The 7,384-nt window shown below is 37.4% G+C and overlaps 1 long non-coding RNA gene across 1 annotated transcript in view; it reads left to right on the top strand.

The window, feature by feature from the left end:
* The first annotated feature begins 440 nt into the window (after positions 1-440).
* The window catches only part of LOC105826617, a 19,023-nt gene continuing 12,079 nt past the window's right edge, over positions 441-7,384 (top strand). The window contains exons 1-2 of the long non-coding RNA XR_001138322.1: positions 441-461; positions 5,403-5,434. This is a non-coding gene — a long non-coding RNA (uncharacterized LOC105826617). The remainder of the gene's footprint in view (positions 462-5,402; positions 5,435-7,384) is intronic.

The following is a 7,384-nucleotide window of genomic DNA, read 5'->3' as shown; positions in this document are numbered from 1 at the left end:
GGGTTTGATGAGGGCAGCCGAGTTGGAGGGTTGGGGTGGGGGGGGGGTTGGGGGTGCGGGCAGGTGTCAGTTTGGCAAGTTGCCCAATTTCCCAATCCCCTTTCTTTTTTTTGGAGGAACTCCCAGAGTGTGAATCTTTGTAGACTTGGCCCTGCCTCCTGCTGTGCTAGTGAAGAGAGTTAATGTTCCCTTTTCCTGCCTGCTTAGCAGCTGGGGCAGAGACCCAGGTGTGGTCATGCTGACACTCACAGGGAACCTGCCAGGAGAGATGAAGTAGAGGTTCTGGGGACAGATATCCTTCCTGGAGGCCGTGCTCCTAGGGAGTGTTCAGCTGCAGAAATGTCCTAGCTGGGTGTTCCCTGGACGTAGCTGGGGTTTCATCTTTTGGTTCCTGCCCACTTGCTGACCTTGTCTGCCAAACCATCCTGTCGACTTCAAGAGTGCTGGTAGCTGTCCAGCAGGTAGGTTGTTTACTTGCCAGGCTCGTTCAGTTTCTGCTGTTTTGAAGACCCCCAGCTGCTGCTTAGTGCAGTATGTCAGTTACCTGTCCTCCCCACTTCTCTGTGTTAAATCATGAAGTGCCCCTGCCCCGTATCCTGGTGTGTCTCTTCTCCTTTTTCTATCTGTCCTGTCCTGTCTCATCCAGTCCCACGGCTTTACATACCATCTTATGTAATGATGACTACAGAATCTAGCTCCAGCCCTGACCTTTTCCTGAGCTCAGATTCATATATCCACTTGCCTGTTTGGAAATTTCTGCTTGGAGTTCTTACAGACATCTTGGATGCAACTTGTCCAAACTGAGCTTTTCTTCCCTCAAACTCCGTTTGTTCAGGCCAAAAACTTTTGACTCCTTGTTTTCTCTTTTACCCTTCACTTCCAGTTCTTTTGTAAATTATATGAAAACACTGCTCAGATCTGACTACTTCTCACCATCTTCACTGCTGGTCCTAGCCACGATCTTCTTCAGACTATTTCTATAGCCTCCTAAAAAATTGGTATTAAATAGTGCTTTAAAAAAAGCTTAGAATATTTAGATATTCATTTGTTCATCTCTTCCGTTTTCCACCCTCCCATATACCAGTCTTCCTTTCTCCCTGTCTCCCCCTTTTGATATACTTTTTAAAAAATGTTGGAATAATTTTAGATTTACAGAAAAATTGTAAAATAGTTCAGAGAATTCCTGTATATTCTTCACCTAGTTTCTCCTAATGTTAACATCTTATATAACCTTAATAGATTTGTTAAAATTATGAAATTAACATTGGTATATTACTATCAGTTAAACTACAAACTCCACTAATGTTCTTTTTCTGATGGGGAGAATCCCGTCGAAGATTCTACATTGCATTTAGTCGTCGTGTCTCCTTAGTCTCCTCTGATCTTTGACAGTTTCTCAGTTTTTCCTTGTTTTTCACAGCCTTGACAGTTTTAAAGAGTACTGGTCAAATGTCTTTAGGCTGTCCCTCCATTTGGGTTTGCCATATGTTTTTTCACGATTAGACTGCAGTTATGTGTTTTTAGGGAGAATCCCACAGGGTGGGGTGTCCTTCTCATCACATTACGTTAGAGGGTTGCCCGCTGTCTGCGTAACTTACCACAGGTGATGCTAACCTTGATCTCTTGGTTATCGTGGTGTTTGCAGGTTTCTTTACTACAATGTTGCTATTGTTCCTTTTCCTTATTCTGTTCTGTTGAAGTAAGTCACAAAGCCCCAGCCACTCTGAAGGGGAGGAGCCTTAAGCTCCATCACTGGGATGCCGGGGTATCTACATATATTATTTGGACTTCTGTAAATATCCTCTTTTAAAACATAAATTTACCTATCAGTTAAAAAGAATAGCTCAGAGATTCTCCAAACATATATGGCATGTGTAGCCTTATTGTTTTATTTGTATATTTATAGGTGTTAAATACTTACTAAATACTATAAATATTTTTTAAATTACCACTGTGGAAATTGCTTGTACACATAAAACACCACCATTTTCTCTTCTGTCTTCATGAATGAACAGTTCCTTTCTCTCTCAGAAGCCAAGGGCTGGGGCAAGGGGCAGAATCATCTGTTTTGTTTTTCCTGTCTCCTTGGTCGCTCCATGAGTTCTCCTCCTGGATTGGAGGAACACTCTGGTATCCTCAGTCTTATCAAGGGGATCTCAAGAAAATAACACAGTTCTCAGACAAGATAAGTTTTACTTCACCTTTATTTTCAATGCCAATATTTGTGATTTAACGCTTTCAGAAAAGGGGGCAAAGGATATAATGTCAAGCAAGTAATGATAAGCAGCAACTCTAAAAATGTTAATTCACTGAGTAATCAATATCAATGAAAATCTTAAATATTTTAAATCTTCTTAAATAGTCCTAAGAATTTCTTTAATCTGGTGATAATAATTAGCATATTGTTTAGTGCAGATGGATGCTTTTTTCTCCTTTTCCCTTTTTCTTGCCTCCTCTAAGTCTTACCTGACACTAAATTTTTAACACATGTTCTCCATATACCAAACATAAGCTTTGGTTTATGACTCAGCCCAATACCACATGTCTTATTTAATTATCTAAGTATGTGTTAGTGACCTTATCCTGACATTAAGAAAATAAAATGAGGACACATACACAAAGTACCGCAGGGGCTTTGGCAGTAAAATGCCTTGATGCTGTTCATTTACATCTGACCGGTGCAGATTTATCAGCGTGTGGTCCCCATGCATTAGGGCAGTAGCTACTCCCTGCTCCGTCTGCAATTGCTTAGCCCTCCTGGTATTTGCAGACTTTTGCAGCTACTGTTCACAAGGTCTTGGCCACGGCACATTCATTTCTCTCACTTTATTACCATCACATCTGATTCCAATTTGCTACCAAATTGAGTTTCCAGTCCTGAGCCTGACATTCAAGCCGTCAGGTGAATTAGCTCCTTCAGCTTGGTTAGCGTGGTAGCTTCAGGTCAGTTGACAGTGGCCTATTAAATGTCCTCTGCTCCTCGTCTTGGAATCTCAGCTGCTGTCCCACGGAGCAGCAGTGCTGGGTTACCCACTGTAACCTTTCTCCTTGTTTCGAACTCATAATTCTAGACCTACTGGAAAGACTTCTGATTAAAAACAGAGTTGGTTTTTATCCCTTATCTTGCTGTTTCAGCAGCTTTTTCTCAGAGCAAAGCAGCCGGGTTATGGTCAGGTCATTTGGTGGAATATGATTGATTGAACTATTTGGGTCATTCATTTGCCCCTTTCTCTCTTACATCTTCTGTGTGATCTATTTGCATATATAGTTGAAATAACATCTGATTTTTTGGTTATTAACGGTAACGTCTCAGGTGCCTTTTATGCTACTGTCAGATCTGTTGGACAGAGCAGTATTACTCATTTGAGCTCTAGGCCTTTTGCTGTGCAGTGGGTTTCAGTTCCTTTCTAAAAGAAATAGTCTGGTGACCTATTAGTTCTAGGGAGTTTGCTTTTTTCCTTTTCCTTTTTTAACCTGAATATAACACTCATTTCTAAGTGTGCGTCATCACCAAAGATACACATATAGAAAATTACTCATTGGTCTTCTATTTATGTTTTGATTCCCAAGGAAAACTGTCTTGGTCAGAGACTTTTCTCTTGTTATTAGGGGTTTTAGTAAATGAAGGTATATTTATGTTTCAGAATCAGAGAGCCAAGTTCAGCAAACACTGTAATTTCTTGGGGCTAATCAAGGATTAAAGAAAAAAGTGAAACAAAACAACAACAAAAAATAAAGCGCTTCACCACTGAACCCTGCAGCCTTTGAAAAGAAAATGTTAGCTATTGGGAGAAAGAAGACACTTTGTTCCTAAAACTGTTGGTTGATCTTGCTTTTAAACAGTTATATCATTATTATAACTGTGTATGGAAATATGTTTGCCAGTTAATAAGTAAAGCATCCTCTGTTCAAAGCAGCAGGCCACAGAGCTTCCCTCCCCTCTGGTCTGACGCTCTCAAGGCTGTGTTCTGCAAGCTGTGCTGGAGTAAACAGCACTGCTTGGAAGTGATATCTCAGGCTTCTGTCCGTGACGAACATTTAAGGATCTGATAAAAATAGGGGTGAGTTTGAAGCTGATGGGAAATGCCTTTCAAAAGATAATGCTCAGCTGGGCGCGGTGGCTCACGCCTGTAATCCTAGCTCTCTGGGAGGCCGAGGCGGGCGGATTGTTTGAGCTCAGGAGTTCGAATCCAGCCTGAACAAGAGCGAGACCCCGTCTCTACTAAAAACAGAAAGAAATTAATCAAACAACTAAAAATATATAGAAAAATTAGCCAGGCATGGTGGCGCATGCCTGTAGTCCCAGCTACTCGGGAGGCTGAGGCAGGAGGATGGCTTGAGCCCAGGAGTTTGAGGTTGCTGTGAGCTAGGCTGACGCCACGGCACTCTAGCTCAGGCAACAGAGTGAGAGTCTGTCTCAAAAAAAAAAAAAAAAAAGATAATGCTCAAACATCTGAAAAGCAAAAAATAGAATTATGGGAATGAATAACTAAATCTAGTCAAATCTTCTGAATTTATAGTGCACTTCATTTTGAGTCGAAATAACCAGGTAACTCGTTGCTTCTTATTCTTTAATTATTGTCATCAAGTAATCACTCTTGAGTAGCCGGTCTTTGAAAACTTCATTAGTGGGTAGAAGTGTTTTTGAATTCATTTGTGTTTGTTTAGTTGGTTGGCTTATTTGCTTGGTTGGTTGGTTTTTTTGGTTTTCCACAGCTTCTCCATGATTAGGTAGATAATGATCTTAATTCGAGATACATGCGAGAGCGCCCTTGTAAAACTGAAATACTCTAGTAATTGTTGTGGCTGTCTGTTTACCTTTTAGAGGTTCATTAACACACTTTTAAATATACTAAGTAATAAATAACATTTGTTTTGAGAAATACTACCAAAAGGCTACCTTCTGCATTATCTTTTAAAAAAAAATAATGAAGTACGATCTTTGGTATGCACAGTGTTTTGCATGCATTTATTTCTGTTGAGGGCAAATAGTGTGATCTCTGTGCCCTTTTCATTTCACCTTTCATTTAAATATAATCCTGCAAAATTTCTCCTACTTCTTATATCTCTTTCCTGTTTGGGTAAGTCTTTCGCTTCCTCAGATTTTCTTTATGCTCAATTACAGGGCCATGTAGCTCAACTCAGTATTTTACTGTGGTTGCTTTGGGAAGATTGATGTTTTCTGTGCACTGAAATTGAGATAAATTGTGTTTGTACCTTAAACGTGGTATATAAAAAGAACAGTGTAAGAAGGAATCCAGCATAAAATTATAATATTAAAACCTTTTTACTCTAGGAAATGCCAAATCAAGCACTATGAACATTTTATGTTATACATTTGGTATCCTAGTAGACAAAGGTTAATGTAGCATCTCCTATATGTTTTTTTTTTTCTTTTGCAGAAGGAGCTGAGTCTCCCCAGAAGAGGAAGTTTGTAAGTAGCTTTATTTTTTCTTTGTTTTCTTTTTGTATAGTTCGTAATGTGATTATTCTCTGATTTGTTTGGTTTTTAGTGACAATGATAATCAGCTAGATTAAGAAAAAAATTTTTGAATTTTTTTTTTATAAAAATCAAATAGTAATGATTTTGTTATCATTTTCAGAGTTTGTTTCTTGTGGAAATTATAAACCAAAATGCATATTTATTCCTGGGAGAATCTTAATTTTAAAAAATTCTATAATGTCATCAAGCAAAAGCATTTAGTCTGTAGAGAGTATAAATTGATCTGAATCAAGAATTAGTGTACTTCTATATGTTCTGGAAATTGATGATTGTTCCTTATACTATGGATTTGATGCAGAATAAATATACTTTTGTATTTGAATTGAAGACTTTGAGTCAGATAAACTTTCTACTTTGCGTCAGATAAACTTTCTACTATGAGATCTACATCTTGAACTGATTCATGTAATGCTCTTGTATTAAAATAACAGTTTTATGAAATTTGATTTCTTTATAGTATGTTTCAACCTTTTATTTTTAAGGCCAATAATATATTTGCATAAATCATAGTTTTTTTCTATTAACAAATTACAGAATGAAATTAATGGCCCTTACTCTTCTACTATATTTAAGGTAGATTTGTTGTCAACTCATTCTGTGTAAGGGCTGATCTAGAAGCATTTAGATTTGGTGTCTGATTTATGTTGAAGAAGTTAGGAGATGGGGAAGTTCCTTTCTTAAAAATATTCGTATAATATTTAAGATAAGCTTTTGCAACTCTCCTTTTGGAGGATTAGAGAAATATTTGGTGATTGTTGAAAGACAGATTTGTCCTATTGGCTAAATTTTGGAAAATTTCAGCTTTTGCATCTAGGAACCAGAACGTCATCCGCTGTGAACATTTCATTACTATCCATTTTTCTTCCTGCTTTTTATACAAGTTTAGGCTGTGAGGCAGACACTGGATCATTATTTTTAGAGAATGTGCCTAGATAAATTGCCATTACCTCCCAGCTTCCATCTCTCTGTGCTAGAGGTTAACGGAAAATAGTTTGCTATAGGACAAGCCCTTAGAATTAAACACTTTCCCCTCTTCTGCATCATGAGTGGGACTCTCTTGCCTAAACTTGGAAAAGGCCAACCTTTTTGATACATCATGATGAGAAATAAGAAACAATCAAAATAGAAATAAAACCACATGAAATATCTTCATAGAAAAAAAATCTCATTTGCCTTGTACTTTTATTTAAGGCTTAAATACCCGTTTTTCTTCTATACTTTATTTGAAAACTTTAGAGCTTCAGTCAAATCTTACTTTTAGCCTTTATAATATGTTGCAATCGGGCTTGTGGTTTTTTGTTTGTTTCTGTGTTACCACATTAGTATGCCTCCAATAATTATCGTAAAGATCATGTTAATTACCAAATTATTAATAGCGTCCTTATATCTATTTAAGGGCCATTTCTCCTTTTGCACGTGAGTGTATCTTAATTTCTGTTAATGTTAGCTGATAACCATGAGTTGATGTGAAAATATGTGAGAAAGAAAGAAAATAATTACTTGAGAGAATGGAATCTCAATGAAAAAAGAATAAGGACATACGTTTGTTTGGAGCTTTGTTCTTTGAATACATAGTAAGAGAAAGTTAGAATTATATCTGAACCATTTAAAATCCCTCCCTAATAAAAATCAATTGATCACTCAGATGATAGGAATAAAACATTATGTATAAACATAAATCTACCTTTTTTAGTGAATTCTGGAAATATTAATACTTCCAAGTGAAGCAAACCAAAAATAAACATGCTATTTTGTATTTTCTATTAAATACAAATATTCCCCAAAGAATTAACGATGCCTGATATAGCTGTTCTGGAACCCAGTGCTACTCACCATTTTCAGTGAACACCATTCAGATGCCAGTAATTTCTCATGCAAGGT

This window comes from Propithecus coquereli, unplaced genomic scaffold, assembly GCF_000956105.1.
Source record: "Propithecus coquereli isolate 6110/MARCELLA unplaced genomic scaffold, Pcoq_1.0 Scaffold9, whole genome shotgun sequence".
Classification (NCBI taxonomy): domain Eukaryota; kingdom Metazoa; phylum Chordata; class Mammalia; order Primates; family Indriidae; genus Propithecus; species Propithecus coquereli.
Note: the sequence above shows the minus strand (reverse complement) of the source record. Positions and strands in the feature narration are given on the sequence as shown.